General features: G+C 37.9%; 1 protein-coding gene across 13 annotated transcripts in view; it reads right to left on the reverse strand.

Annotated features, from left to right (window-relative positions):
- DTNA (dystrobrevin alpha) overlaps window positions 1–8,136 on the reverse strand; it is a 391,156-nt gene extending 383,020 nt beyond the window's left edge. For 6 of the 13 annotated variants that reach the window (XM_058438478.1, XM_058438477.1, XM_058438474.1 and 3 more), the window contains exon 1: window positions 7,934–8,136. The gene's annotated coding sequence lies outside the window, so the exon portion shown is untranslated. Of the gene's footprint in view, window positions 1–7,426; window positions 7,515–7,933 lie in introns of those variants that run through there. The other 7 variants (XM_058438465.1, XM_058438468.1, XM_058438466.1 and 4 more) reach the window with 3 other exon arrangements.
- Between the last annotated feature and the right edge of the window lie 8,751 nt (window positions 8,137–16,887).

The raw sequence follows: 16,887 nt of genomic DNA on the forward strand, positions 1-16,887 counted from the left end.
TGTGATTTTTTTTAAAACTCAGGAAAAAATGGAAATCAAAGTGAAATTCTTCAATTTGATAAAGAACATTTACATAAAACTTACAGATAACATTATACTTAATGCAGAAAGACTGAATGCTTTCCACTGAAGATTAGCCAAAGGCAAAGATGCTTGCACTCTCTACTTTTATTCTATATAGTACCAGAAGTTCTAGCCAGTGCAATAGGACAAGAAAAGGAAACAAAAGGCATATAGATTAGAAATAAATAAAACTGTCTCTGTTTTCAGATGACATGATGGTGGTCTACACAGCTAATCTGTTAATTAGCATGATTTAACATGTCATGTTGAATACATATACACAAACATCACATTGTACCTCATTAACATACACAACTAAGATTTGCCAAAAAATACAGAACTGGCCGGGTGCAGTGGCTCACGCCTGTAATCCCAGCAGTTTGGGAGGCCAATACAGGTGGATCATCTGAGGTCAGGAGTTTGTGACCAGCCTGGCCAACATGGTGAAACCCCCTCTCTACCAAAAATACAAAAATTAGCTGGGTGTGGGGGTAGGTGCCTGTAATCCCAGCTACTCAGGAGGCTGAGGCAGGAGAACTGCTTGAATCAGGGAGGCGGAGGTTGCAGTGGGCATAGATTGTGCTACTGCACTCCAGCCTGGGCGACAGAACGAGACACAGTCTCAAAACAAACAAACAAACAACAACTACACACACACACACACACACACACACACACACACAGAACTAATAAGTGAGTTCAGGAAGTTCCCAGGTTACTAGATAAACATAAAAATCAATTAAATATCAATATATTTGCACTGAATACCTCAATACTGAAATTAAAAATACATTATTATTTTAAATTGCTTAAAAATTATTCATATGTAAGTCTAGTAATATATGTACCAGACTTAATCCCAAAACCTACAGATCACTGATAAAAGATATCAAAGACATTCTACATAAATGGAGGAACATGCCACATGTATGGATTAAATATCAATTATCCTTCAACTGCTAAGCAGTTTTAACATGATTTCTATCAAAATCCCATTAAGACTTTTTTGTTAATATAGACAAGATAATTCTAAAGATAATTCTAAAATTCATATGAAAAGGCAAAGGAATTAGAATAGCTAAAACAATTTTGAAAAAGAAAAACAAAGTGGGAGGAATCAATCTATTATGAGTTCAATAGTTACTCACATGTAAAACTATGTAATATGTTTCCAAAGAATAAGTAACCCCAAAATAAATCCAAGCAAATATTCCCAATGCAAACCACATATCTTACAAAGAACAATTATTGAGAATATATAAAGAATTCTCAAAACATAGCATAAAAAACTCCCAAATAATCCAAATAGAAAATGAAGAGACATTTCACTAAGGAAGATATTTAAATGACAAATAGGCATATGAAAAGATGTTCACCATCATTAGTCTTAAGGAAATGCAAATTGAAATCACAATGAAATATTGCTACACACCTATCAGAATGGCTAAAATACAACGCAGCAATAACACCAAATGCTAGTGAAGATACAGAGAAACTTATTTCTCATATATTGTTGATGGGGATGTAAAATGGCACATCCACTCTGGAAAACTTTGGTAGTTTCTTATAAAAGTAAATGTGCAACTTCTGGGAATTTATCCCAAAGAAATTAATACTTATTATACATTAATACAAAAATATTTACATGAATGTCTATAGTAGTTTTAGTTGTAGTAGCCAAAAAATTGGAAAAAAACCCAGATGTCTTTCAATGGGTGAATGGTTAAACAAGCTATCGCTCATGTATGCCACAAAATACTATTCAGCAATAAAAAGTAATAAGCTATTGAGACATGCAACAACCTAGATAAATCTCCAGAAAACTATGCTGAGTGGAAAAACCAATCCTAAAAGTTCACATAATGTAAAATTCCACTTATATAACATTCTTGCAATGACAAAATTATAGAAATGGAGAACATATTAATGATTGCAAGGGATTAAGGGGTTGGAGGTGGGTGGTAGTTACAGCCAAGTTGGTGTTGCCACAGAAGAGCAATAGGAATTATCCTTCTGGTGCTGGAATTTGTTCACCACTGTATCAATGTCAACATCCTGGTTGTGATATTGTACTATCATTTTGCAAGAATTTACCATTGGGGAAACCTGGGTAAAGGGACCATGGGATCTCTGCATTACTCCTTACAACTGCATATGCACCTCGAATTATCTCAAAATAAAGCGTCTAATTAAAAGTACTGATTGAATACATTCTAATCATGCATATTATGTCTGGAATTCAAAATAAATGTATAGTATGATTTATACGTTTGCATACTTTTTACAACAATGTGTGATAGCAGAAATTATACTTTTGTCTATTTTGGGGTAGGTGACAAGAAAAGATACACACATAGCTGTTCTGATTTCTGTACCATGTTGATACTATCAAATCTGTTCAGAAAACCCAATTTGGTTGCTGTGGGCAGGTATTGGCACTGTTGTTGGCTTTCACTTGCTGTCAAATAGGCTACCACATGCATTCACTCAAAAAGAAATCATTGCTTTTATTATTCCTTGACTAAATACAACTCTCACTGGAAAAGAGTGAGAGCATCAGTTATTGATGAGTCTACTTTTAAATTGAGGAATAAATCATTTTTAGGTGATTAAATTATTATTATTATTATATTATTTTTTGAGATGGAGTCTCGTTCCGTTGCCCAGGCTGAAGCGCAGTGGCGCCATCTTGGCTCACTGCAAGCTCCGCCTTCTGGGTTCACATCATTCTCCTGCCTCAGCCTCCCGAGTAGCTGGGACTACAGGTCCCACCTGTAGGTCTCGCCACCACCCCTGGCTGATTTTTTGTTTTCGTATTTTTAGTAGAGATGGGGTTTCACTGTGTTAGCCAGGATGGTCTCAATCTCCTGACCTCGTGATCTGCCCACTGCGGCCTCCCAAAGTGCTGGGATTACAGGCATGAGCCACCGCGCCTGGCCGATTTTTGAATTTTTAGTAGAAACGGGGTTTCACAATATTGGCCAGGCTGGTCTCGAACTCCTGACCTCAGGTGATCCACCTGCCTTGGCCTCCCAAAGTGCTGGGGTTACAGGCTTGAGCCACTGCGCCCAGCCTTAAAATTCTTACATTAATTAATGATCACAGAACCTTTAGCTGTTAAAGATATTTTCCTGATCATTTGAAATGCTAATATAGATACTCTTGTACTTTTGATTTTAAAATTTTTAATAGTTTCAAATGGTGCCTAATTTACCATTTTTGAATTGAAAAATAAATAATATAATGAAACATTTCTCATAATCTATTAGTCATCTGTTTTTGTCTAGCATTCATATATCTTCATGTTTTGTATATTTTTCACCTATAAAATATGGGGCAAAAAGTATTCATATAAAGGAAGTTCTATTTTTTCCACTTTTTTTTAAATAATGGAAACATCAGATTAGGGGGTGTTGAGATGTATAATACCTATTATACCTATTATACATCAATATTTAATAGTATGAAATACAGAATCAGAATGCTTTGTTTTAAAGACCATCTCAAACTATGTGACAGTGGTCAAGGTTACTCTCCCCGTTGTGCTTCAGTTTTCCCTTCTATAAAATGGAGATAATGATATGCAAGCCTCACATGGCTTTTGTGAAGAACACGTCATTTAATTTATATAGAGACCACAGAATGATGCTCAGTATACAGTAAGTGTTCAATAAATTTAGTCACTCCTATGTTTGCTTGAACTCGTTAATATGAATTTCCCCAGCATCTTCAGCACTCAGTATCATCTCCCTCAATATGGAGCCTCTTCTCTTCTTTTGGGTAGTTGAGACAATCTTAGGGACTGTGTGATAAATCAATTAAAGTTCTATTTTGAGATATCCTGGCACTTTAACAAAAACAACAACAACAAGAAACCTCCCAAACCACACAGAACTACTTCTTTTAGTTTGAAAGTAGTTGCCAAGGAAAAGAAAGAAAATGACTATATTACATTAAACCTAAATAACTCTTTGCAAATAGGCGAGTAACCACATAAAGGTAGCACATGTTCCATGTGCTTTAAAAAAAGTACTGATAGTTTTGTAAACCTCCCCATGTCCATGGATGGATAATGAGGTGAAATAGCATATCTCCTGGTGAATACAGAAGTAAAGAGACAACTAGAGTGACACACATCTCTGATTCAGAACATAATTCAGCGCTTGTAATCCCAGCACTTTGGGAGGCCGAGGCGGGCGGATCACGAGGTCGGGAGATCGAGACCACGGTGAAACCCCGTCTCTACTAAAAATACAAAAAAAAAATTAGCCGGGCGTGGTGGCGGGCGCCTGTAGTCCCAGCTACTCGGAGAGGCTGAGGCAGGAGAATGGCATGAACCCGGGAGGCGGAGCTTGCAGTGAGCCGAGATTGCGCCACTGCACTCCAGCCTGGGCGATAGAGCGAGACTCCGTCTCAAAAAAAAAAAAAAAAAAAAAAACAGAACATAATTCAGAAAATTAACATGCAAGTATTTAGGAAAAGATTACTGGAATTAGCACACACCTTCTCACGTGTCATTCCTGCACAAATATGTGGCTTTTCAGGCATCTTGTTCTGACCTCCATGTCTAGTCCAGGATCCTTTAATAGATATTCTCATAGAACTCCTTCTTTCATTCAGGAAACTCACCTCAACTTACAAGTAATCATTTATTGGTATAATTATTTTATTAAAACTTGTCCCCCTGTGCAGTCAGGGCTCACAGATCTTTCTGCTCACTATTGAACCACACTCTTGCACCCCACACCTGGAAAAAAGAGGCTCTGTAGAAGCAGAAGCAGTACAATTCTTTCAAACTAGAGGTGTGGGACTTGAAAGGAAAAGGTCATGTCAAAACTCCCAAGTGAGATAAAAGTAGCAAGCTGTCTCTAAAATAAGTAACACACGCTAGAAAACTGGAACACTGAGTTAAGAAAGGATATATGTATGTATCACAGGATTTATGTCTTGATAACAATCAACACTATATATATAAATGGACTTGGAAAAATCAAATTCAATTTCAATATCAAAAACACTTGTTACTGATGGCATACAACCACTCTGACCACAGGACTGCACTGTAGCATCCCAAAATAAAGATGTAGCCATAATTCTGGGCTGTGTGTGTGTGTGTGTGTGTGTGTGTGTGTGTGTGTGTGTGTGTTGCAGGGAGGGGATGGTTAACCACTGAAGAGCCGAATATTTTTTCTCACATCCACAGATCATGTTTCCGTGCCATTTAGTTGGATTCCACTCTCTTTTTACTTATAATGTTAAGTAAGTGTGAGTTTGAAATTATACATATTGAATTTAAAGTGAAAGATGAGAATTAAAGGAAATCTATGAATGTCAAAATAATTTTGAAACTCGTTATGTGAAGAAGCAATTAAAATTTACTTGAAAAAAATAACAGATGAAGACTTAAGAGACATCTGCCCAATAAAATGAATATTGTGAAAGCTCTATGATAAGCTCAAATGAAGAGTAATTCTCTAAATATGTGAGAGTAATTCTCTAAGTAAGTTGGAGCTCACCTCATGGAGACCTTTCTTCAATCATGGTTCATTTAAAACAAGTGGAGATTTTAAAAGTATTTCAACTTAGAACTAATGAGAAAATTTGATTTCAGTCTTCACCGCTACACAATTCTGTATAAAGTACATACAATTGGCTAAATGACATGACAGACTCGAATGCCCTTAAAATACAGCTTGCTTTTAATCACTGATAGTTGAAAGAGAATTGCATAATTCTTCTTTTAAAACTGCCCAACTCTCACCAGAATGAGAGTATTAAATATAACTACACTTGCTCAAAAATCTGCAAGATGGTGTTCTGAAGAAAACGGTGGTCATGATCTGAACAAAGAACAGACTAATAACCTATGAAATTTAAAATTAAGTGCAAACAAACATACAGCTTTAGCCATCTGCTTTATAATAATTTACTTTGCTGATACATCTTAACTGCTGAAAATCTCAACTTTGTTGTGAAATGCAACTTTAATCATTGTAGGACATGCAACTTTAATCACTGTAGGACATGCAACTTTAATTACTGTAGGACACTTGGTTAATTGTGGTGAAAGGAAACTACTCAAACGTTATTTGCCATAATTTTAGTATTGAAAGTTAGAAGAAGAAGAAAAAGTAGAAAAAGAGTTAATTGTTCTGAACATGCAGCACATACCTATTAAGGCTCATCTTCATAGAAAAATGTGGTCAGTATAGAAGACTTTAGGTATAATGAGTTGATTAGTGGCACATGAAAAGCCCAACTAGACTCTAACACTTAATAAATGTGTGATCTTGGGTAAGTTATTTTCTCTCTCTGTGCCTGGATTTTCTCACCTGCAAAAGTTGTTTAATAACATTACCTACCCCCTTGGTGGTCTAAGAATTAAGACAGTGAATAAATCTAAACCATACAGAACCGTGGAACATGTGGAACACTATTTTCCTAAAGTTTCCACCTTTGGAATAAGCAAAAGAAAAAAAAACTATTATTTTTTTAAAGAAATCAGTAACTGTACACTTCAACAACACAAGTATCTCTGAGGTTCAAAAGGAAACACAAACACATGAAATGCCAAGTGATGACATATAACAGGATAACATAAGCATCAACTCAAGACACTTTTTTTTTAGAATAAGAATGAATCTAAAGCATGGTAAGCTTCACTGCAAGGTACATCCAATATTTGCGCCTCCCCTGCCCCCTCCCCCTGCGCCCCTCACTGCCAAGTTCTACAGTTATCTTCCCAAAGCCATACCCCAAGCCTACTAAACAGCAAAGTTTTACCATCAAGTCCCAGGAGTGGTACCACTGAGTCCCAGCCCCGCCGTCGCCACCCCTCTTCTCTCTTTGGCTTTGGTCTTTTGACAGACACCTCTCTCCACCTCCCACTCCGGATACCAAAACGAACCTCCCGCCTGCCCTCTGTCCAGCAGAAAACTTCGAAGTGGGCAACAGGCTATAAAAGCCGAAGACACTCACCCCCGTGCCCACCCGCCCCCGCCGCCCCCGTCCCCGTCCCCGGGGCCCAGAGCCCGGAGTCCACTCCCACTCAGGCATCGGCCCGGGCACCGCAGTGCACTGCAACACGAGAGGACGCCGCTGGCTGCAAAGGAACCCATCGCGGATGTCCCGGTCAATACCCCTCAGACTGTTCCCCGACGTGAGTATCATCCCTAATGGAGGTAGACAGGCCACCTCCCACCAGCTCAGCCCGCAAGGATGACCAAGAGGGCAGCGACCACAACAAAAACAACTCAACCCGCGACGCGAGGGAGCCGGCTGCCATCGCCACCCCCTGAGCGGCGCCGCAGCAGCAGCAGGGGCTGCGGCGCTGCGGAGGCCTTCGAGGGCGGTGGAGATTTACCTGCGCGGCCCTGCGCCCCCAGGCCGGACATCCTGCAGCAGCCGCTACCGCCGCCCCGCGGGCCCGAGGCGCCGCCCGCCGCCCGGGGAGGCGCCGCGCCGCAGTCCTGGCTGCGGCGCCCGGCACATGCTTCGCGCTAGCCGCGGCCGGCGCCGGCGCACAGGTGGGAACCCCCGCGAGTGGGCGTTGAGGCGAATCCCTGCCCCTGCCGGCGCTCTCCGCCCGCTTCCACTCTTGACTTTGCTCGGTGCGCGGCGCCTGCCCTTGCTCCAGCGCCGAGCCGCCTGTGCCCGCGCCCCGGCGCCGTGGGCGGCTGTGGTCCCTGCGCAGCCGGGGCTGCGCGTCATGTGCACCTCCCGCCCCGCGGCGGGCTCCGCTGCACCGGGCGGCTGAGGCAGCGCGGCAGCCCGGCCTCGCGCCCACTCCTCGCCCGGCACACGGACCCCCTTCACTCCCGCGCCCTCCCCCACTCCGGAGCTGTCAAAGAAGAAAACGCCGTGCACACACCTTGGAATGGACGGGCGCTTCAGTCACTGACTCGCCAAACTCTTAGAAGGCGTCCATTGGTCTGCAGGGAGGTTTGAGCCTGGAGTAGGAGCCGCTTTCTTATTATTTAATAATGTTGGAAGTGCCGGGTCCGCTGCCAGAGTTGTGGGTCATGTGGGCACAGCAGAGGCTGGCTGCTGCCAGTACCAGGGTTTCCTGAGGATCCTGAAACTATGATCTCATCCTCCTCATCCGCCTCCCCCGCCCCTCTCTCCGCGGGCGCGCACGCACAGCACACACACCACACACACACACAGACACTCACACTGAATGCACTATCCTCCTTCCTGGACCGAAATATTCCTCTAGGGAAATAGTGGGCACACTCGTCATTGAAAAAAAAAATCCTTCAGATAGAGATTTTTCTCTTCCAAAGCTTGATTTATGTGCTTTGTTTATTTCCTACAGTTTTCCCTCACACGTGCAGGAGATTGGAACAGAGACTCAGAATTAAAATTAAAAATAATTATTCTTTTATGTTGACCCAGATTTTGGTCAGAACCCAAGAACTTAAACAGTACAATTTCAATTTAAAACAGAGGCAAAATATACAAGGCTTGAATATGGAATATTCTTAGATGTATGCAGTGGGTTTCTTTCCCAAGCTGCAAACATTCCCCAAACATTACCTCATTTATTTGCAGAGCATCTTTGCAGAGGAGGTGGATGAAAAGGCAAATAGTATTGTCACTTCAGAGACACAGAAGCATAAGTAAGATAACATGACCTATCCAAGTACACATAATAAGTCAATATCTCACTATAAATATTAATTGCATAGCTACTCACAGGTTGCTTTTTCACTATGATCAATTCCCAGATACTTAGTTTACTGAAAATAATGAAAACATTGTTGATTATTTCTAAGTTACCAAGATTGAAAATTATTTTATCTTACTATATGTATGTTTTCATATAATTTTCTCTTGTATTATATTTCCAATTTCACATTTTCATATAATTTTCTTTCTTTTGGGGGGAATGTGCCATGTGTATGTGTACATTTATATCCAATTGCATTGTTTAAATCCTTAGATAGTAATTTCAAGCAATTTTAGCCAATGTTTCTGAAGTAGTCACCAATTTCATAATTTATATATGTCATTCAAACCCCTTTCACCTGTTGTATATGAAGAGCTGCCCTACATTTTGAAGGATAGAAAGAAGTTTAATGTAAGTACCTGTCTTTAGTTTACATCTAGTTGTTCAAACAAGATACATATATTGAATGACTGCAGATAAAAACCTGTTATTTTGGTGTTGTGAGTTATCACAAAGAAAGTACAAAATACACTTATTTTCTTTTTACTTAATTTCTGTTCCATGTTAAAATCGTCTCATTTGCCTATGTGCCCTATATTTCAATCTGTCATTAACTCTCCTGCCTTCTAAATGGCCAAGGTAATTATGTCTGACCTTGCCCTTCTCTTACACTTGCACCATACTCACATGAACAGTAAATGGAGATTGTTTTATATCGTAAAAGTTCTCAGAACACTCTTGGGTAGCTTCTGTTCAGTGTAGATAAGAAACTGCAGCAGCTAACTAGCCTTCTAATAACCCAAAAAGAAAACAAATAGTATGAAAGAGAGAATGGTCAGAGAAAAGGCAGAAGAGAAAGCAGTCAAGAGGGGGAAAAAGGAGGGGGAATGAAGTTACAAGATAAGAAAGTAAAGAAGAGAAGGAAACAAAAGGAGAAGAAAAAGAGGATCAACTTTCGTGTGAAAGCTAAAATTTTCCAAATTTTGGTGCATGGAAAACAAATTCAGGAAATTATAGACTTTCTTATTGAATTTTTTTTTTTTCTTAAACAAACTTACAGGAATTTGGTGGCAATGACACCAGGTGTCCGTTCTACAGAGGATGTGCTGAAAGATCTCAAGTTTTTAAAAAGTATAGGATCCACTAAAAGAAATAAGTAGACCTATTAGTATAATGTAATAATAAAAATGACAGTTGGATCAAATAGCCATGGTATATACATTTTTAAGAAGAAATTAACACTGAAATTAAGGGAGACAGATGGGAAAGCAAAGGCACTGGTATAATAAAGTAGGCAATGAAGAGATAAGCTTGCAATATTTAAAGCAAAATAATATTAATAATATATTTTAAAGCACTTTCAGATTTTTTTTCCAGATCTTTTCATACATTTTTATGGAGTCTAATAATAATCAGAAGTAGTCCCCCTTATGGACTTCATTTTTAAAGAGTGATAATTCTCCCTAATTTTTTATAATGCATGTTGAATGGAGAAGTACTGAAAATTTTCACTCATTGTTTTGAAACTATCATATTTTCTGATCAGTCAACTCTAAATGTTGCTTAGTATATCGTCTTCCAATACTTCTAAACAATAAGTCTAGATGGATTTCTGGGCATAGATTGTAACAGTGATTTATAATCCAGGATTTTACACATGCTATTGGAGTTAAACTAGAAGCTTTAGTATGTAGCAGACTCTAATGGCTTTGCAGCATTCCTGGGAGATTTCTGCAAAAGAGGTGGAGGGCTAAATTGAACAGCAATATATCAAGAGCACTTTCCTTTTGATCAGCATACTCATAGCAGGATTTGTTTTAATTAGAGATATATTTAGGTTTGATGATTATTACATGTGTTTCAGAAGTGCATTACAACTTCAGTGGCTCAACAATTACTAGCAGTTTGTGTCAGAATTCCTTCATTTAGGGAAAAATATTTTTAATGTGGTTATGCACAAACATTTATGGCTTGTACTAATTTAAGCTATCATTATCAACAAAAGTACATTCCTGATGTTTATTGTTTTGCTCTTACAATTTCTTGCTTTTTAAAATTATAATTGTTATGAGAATGGCCATGGGTAAAATCAGAATGTTCACTATATTATGTTAATAGTAAAACTCTATGTGTGTACCTATGGTTTAATATGTAATGATATATAGAGTATACATGTGGTTTAGGTCAAATGGGGATGGTTACTATTACTATAAACTGTCAGTAGTTTGGGGGCATGAGGAATTAACAATTTTGGAATATTTAAATGATTCAAAAGAGTTGAAAAAATAAAGACACTGCTATTTTATCAATTAGAAACTCTTACCCCTTGGATGTAGACTGTTTCAGGGAAGAATGGGGTCTTGAAAAACACAAAATATACATAAATTTTGCTTCCCCAACCAACTGGTTAGCTTTCAAGAATGAGAAGTATGTTAGCAGTCCCACATGGGTCAAGAAAATAGATCAACTGAGCTGTGGCTTGGGGAATTCATGGTTAGTTTTTTTTCCTTGTGAGCACTACCAAATTTTGAGGCTAAGGTGGGCCCTAGGCAGAATTGTGAAGTAGATGAATTTTGTCTCCCTCAATTTTTTTCCCCAATGTCTCCTTCTTCCTGCAGAAGGCCTGACTGCCTTTGGGCTCCCAGGGATAGTCAGCAACCCCTTGCTGTTCTCTCGCTTTTCTGAATACCCACATTGTGGAACTCATCAGCAGTGTAAAACAGATACCATGTTCTGACCTCCCCTGAAATGTGTAAATGGTGTCCTAAGTATTCATGAAACCTGAGGGGATGTAAGTATGTCTTCGTATTAAAAAACACCAAGGGTGTCTGTCCATTCAGTCTCCTTCTGCATCACTTCAAGATGTATATTTATATAAGTTTAATATGTATTCACCTATGAAACTCAGCATTAAGACATGGCCCTGTCAGCTGTTAGGGGGTAATTGCTAAGTCTAAGAGAGCAGAGGTAGTCTTCCTTTCATCCCACCTATGCTCTGTCTCCTTAGCTAGACTGAAGCCCCCTACACATGGGCAGGGCCTCCGAGCTCAGCAGTCCCTGGCAGTGCCTATTATGGTGCTCTGTTGTGATGTCTCCTCTGTTGATCTTCCTGTCTGGCTGACAACCTCAGAAGAAATGTTGTTTCCATTCTCCACGGTCTTCTCGAACTGAAGGAGAGAACCTAGCTTCAGAACTTGTGTAAGCGGTCAAGTGTATTTTGTTTCTTAGTGTTAGAATGAACAAATCTGTTGACATTCTAAATGGCTGTTAAGTCCACCTTATAATGGCAATTCATTAAATACATATTATGGTGATTCACATCTCTCAATGGCATCACACCAGCATGCCCTTTACTCCTGGGAGAATTTATTTTCTCAATAGACCATAAACAAAATACAAATGTTTTAGATGAAACTTTAATGCACTGTCACGGTGAAGCCACAGCAGGAAAAAGCTACCTGGAGAATAGCTTTTGAGAAGGTGCTTATAATCTACTCACTTTACTGCCAAAACTGTTTTTAACTCTACTTTAAATTGCTTTTTGGCTGAATGTGTGTGTGTGTGTGTGTGTGTGTGTGTGTCTGCCCAAGAATACAGAATATCTTGATACATGTAACCATGGATTATACTGAATAAATCGGAAATATCAATGGCAAATAACGGCAAATAAATTTGTTCAATGTAGATGACTTATCCAGATAATTAAAGACCAGAAAACCCCTACTACTTATTGCACATTAATTATCTGAATAGCTATCTACTTATTTCAGGAAAATGTCAAATTTTTCTTTGATGATTTCCAAAGAAAACCTAATGTTTTTAAAAAATACCAAAGAAACTGTTACAAAGTGAAAAGCTTAGTCAAAACAATTTTATTTATGAAAAATCAGTTTGCCTGATTTAATTTTTTCCCGCTGAAATGATTCTTTACATATCAGGTAGATACAGCCCAAATCCCCTGTAGACCATCAGGAATTATGTTAACAACCACATATTTTAATTTGAAAGTTAATTCCTACAGCAAATACCATATAATTTATTTGATGCTGAGAAGCCTTATGTGTTACGAAAAACTAAATGAAAAATAAAGGAGGGAGGATGAAGCTAAACTAACCAATTTGTCATCTTTAAAATTGTGTAGTAAATATGTGGGTAGATCCATAATTAAAACTTATTGTTGGGAAATAGAATATTTTAGCCTTTAGGGGATACATTTTGAGATAGTTCAAAGTGTATTTATATGTGTAATGATTTTTCTAATAATATGCAAATTTTCTTTGTTAATCAAGATACTTGTATTTTATATGTGACACAAATATCACACAAGATTATCTTGATCTTTCCTCCTTTTTGTCCCTGACCTGCATCACCAGATCAGCGTGAACATTCCACCTTGTTTCAATGCTTTTTCATTTATATATTGCTTTAACTTCCCCCTTTTTTATGTCAATCAGGTATTCTGAAAGAAACAGGGATAGCAGGGATTTTACATGTTTTATCATAACCAAAAACCAAAAGTTTAATTTGTACCCAGTTCTTAGTCTGCAGTCAGCATTGTCTTTGCTGCTCAGTAGACATATCTGAATGTTTCCTGATATTGAAATTGTTGCTATTTTCATTTGCATGTATCTCAAAAAACATTTTAAGATTCTCAAGGACAGTGTTTATAATGAAAAACATTCTATTACTTTTTTCTTCCCTAGAGAATCAAGCATGTTTATATCATGTAGAAGGTGCTTGGAAAATGTTTATAAGATTAGGATGATAGGAATATCTTTAAAAATTACTTCTGGCATTATGCAGCATATGGAAATAATTTTTTGAGCATGTGAATTCCTTTGACAGATCATGTTTTTATGTTTTATATGAACAAGATGAACTGGATACCTTGTTTGGTTTGCTTTTGCCATTGGGGTACCTTTTGGTTTGTATGTTTAAAACACATCAAAAAAATTTTGGATGGCAGAATTATGTATATGGAAAGGTTTTCATTTAAGTTGTGTGATCGGTACCACAGCCGTCTGCTTCTTACTGTAATGACACTAATTTAATGAAGGAAAATAATTGTAACTTCCTTCATTTATATCTATGACTTAAACGATTACAGTAAAAGACTGTGAGCATTTAAAAAATATTTTATATAGCCAGTCATGGTGGTGCATGCCTGTAGTATTGGCTGACTGGGAAGCCGAGGCCGGGGGTAACTTGACCCCAGGAGTTCAAAGTTACAGTGAGCTATGATGATGGCACCACTGCACTCCAGTCTGGGTGACAGAGCAAGACCCTACGCTAGGATACATATAAAAGAAATAGTGGATAGTTTAAGATCTTTTGTTTTTTATTTCAAAGAAAATAAAAACAATTTACTTATTTTATAGTAGAAGTGGAGTGAATACTTTAAGGATTACGGTACATAAAGTATTCCATAATAAATATTCTCTCTCATTTTCTTACCATCATTCAAAGTGCATCTTTCAGCCCAGTGTTATTCATTTTCTTTGAGCTCATGTCAAAGACTTGCTCATGGAAACACTATCTTAAAACCTATTCATATAATGTGCCGTATTGTTATCTAACCATTTCATGTGTATTAGACATCAAGATTGTAAACTTCTAATCCAATATATCAATTGTACATTTCACAGCATCTTGCAGTTATTCCAGAAATACTTGCTGATAGCTTTGTTGATTAACTGAAAATAGACTGCTATTTTGACATGACACTGCCCCAAATAGGAAAGAGTAATTTCTTCTTTCTATTTATTATTAATCTCTATGAGTTTCTAAATATTTAAATATATTCCTAGTACAGCATTAAAATTGTTTATTATAATGTCATAAAATTGATAACAAGTTTTGTATCTGTATTTATATATAAATAAATAAAAATTAAAACAAAATCAATTTGTTGTTTATTTGTACGTGTGTTCTTTTAAGTTGCTACCTTAACCAGACAGGATTACTGTAGTTACCATTCATTTTGGGTAATGTAATTTTATTTCTTATATTAAGAAACTTCTAAAAATGCATCTGAAGTTAATTAAATACAAAGGATTTTCTCTCTTTGCCATTTTTCTTTGTTCTTACAAAATTTTGATAATTTAAAATTTTAAGCTGATTTACTTTTTCAATTATTTGTCAATCATACTACAAAATGGTTTATATTTGTTCAAAGAAAATGAACAAATATTTCAACAACCAAAAATATTTATTGAATGCCCAATATATAATAAGCACATTTGTTTAACAATAGGTCATATCAAAGAGTTGCTATCTACAATATCTAGTCTTCAGGAAATTCAAACTTACCACCTGAGTTTTTGTTTCTAAAATAAAAATCCAAATTATTGTATTTTTCACATCCTGGATAGAAAAAAAAATATACTAGGACCTGCTCCACTGCTACCTCCACCCCATCTGACATGAACACCTTTCCAGTCACTTTCCTGTTAGTTGGGATGATCCTTACTGGGCAGTGATGAAGGATTTGGCTCATTCCCTTCACTTTTATTTTTACTGCCCCCCACCTGGGCACCTTTAACCTACGAAACTTTCCTGATACAAAAGAAGCAAAACCAGCAATCCTCAGTCTAACCAGAACAGGATAATCCAGTAGGCGCACTATGCATGGGCTTTTAACATTAGCGACAGGGGCACTAAAATACTTAAAAGATTCTTTTTAAACTTCAAAGTCATTTATGAAAAGTAAATGAAAACTTCTCTGGAATTAGCACACTGATTTTATGGTCACTACATTTTTTTTAAGCTTACTTTTTTTTGGAGATGGAGTTTCATGCTTGTCGCCCAGGGTGGAGTGCAATGGCGCGATACTGGTTCACTGCAACCTCCTCCTCCGGGGTTCAAGCTATTCTCCTGCTTCAGCCTCCGGAGTAGCTGGGATTACAGGCGCCCGCCACCATGCCTGGCTAATTTTTGTACTTTTAGTAGGGACGGAGTTTCACCATGTTGACCAGGCGGGTCTCGAACTCCTGACCTGAGGTGATCCACTCGCCTCAGCCTCCCAAAGTGCTAAGATTACAGGCCTCAGGTTTTAAGAGCTGTTGCCCAGTTGGTTCCTTTTCACAGGCGTAAAAGATTACAGGCGTGAGCCACCATGCCTGGCCTTTTCTTTTTAGCTTTCCTTTACTGAGAATTAAAACATGCGTTAACAGTACCCATTATTCAGGTGCAGCAATTACTAATGCATGGCCGAACTTTCCATATACCCATTCATCCCTCTATCCATATTATTTTGAAGCATATTCTAGAAAGAAGATAAATCCATCCATATTATAGTATATCGTTATTACAATTTTAATTTAAAATTACATTATGTGCCTAAGTCAGTCAGAATACTGTATTATCTGTGCATAGAGTTTCTAAAAGTCTTAACTTGGCTTCGACTGCAGCATATGTACATCCTTAAAGCCAGTGTGATACTTTATAAAGTGGACATTACACAAACACAATTACACGTGCTTAGAAATACAGTAAATAACTTAGATAGCTCATTCATGGAAGCTCCTATCCATTCTCTAAAGGCTGTTTCTTTTTATCTTAATGTTTACTTCTGAATTTTTCTCAAAGTTGATGTTTTGTTATTCTTCTACGCTTTTATCCCTGATCCAGGTTAAATTTTTCCCCTAACACCTGGCCAGTTTTTCTTTTTCTTTTTTTTTTTTGTCCCTTTATAGTCTCTTTCTCTCTCTCACTCGCTCTCTGTTTCTCTCTCTCTCTTTCTCCTGTTTCCCTCCCACTTTCCTCACTTTCTGCCTCCCTTTCCCTTCCTCCCTAGCTCTTTCTGATCTTCAGTGCACAGTTTGACTTTTTGAGAAATGTAACCAATACCGATCAGTATGCAGACACTGATATCACCAAGAAAATTCCCTGTGCCCTTTCCTGGTAAATCCTTGCTTACCTCCTCGACCCAGAGGTAATGACTGTTTGATATCTGCCGTTATAGATTTGATTGGACTGTTCTAGAATTTTGTGTAAAAGAAATTATACAATATTGTATGCTTTTGCGTCTCTCTTAGCACAGCATCATATCTGTGAGATTCATCAATGTCATTGTGTGTATCAATAGTTGGTTTCTTTTATTTTTCTTTGCTGAGTTTTAATCCGTTGTGTAAATATATCACAATTGGATCAAA

The sequence above is a fragment of the Hylobates moloch genome, unplaced genomic scaffold, assembly GCF_009828535.3.
Source record: "Hylobates moloch isolate HMO894 unplaced genomic scaffold, HMol_V3 SCAFFOLD_5, whole genome shotgun sequence".
NCBI classification, from domain to species: domain Eukaryota; kingdom Metazoa; phylum Chordata; class Mammalia; order Primates; family Hylobatidae; genus Hylobates; species Hylobates moloch.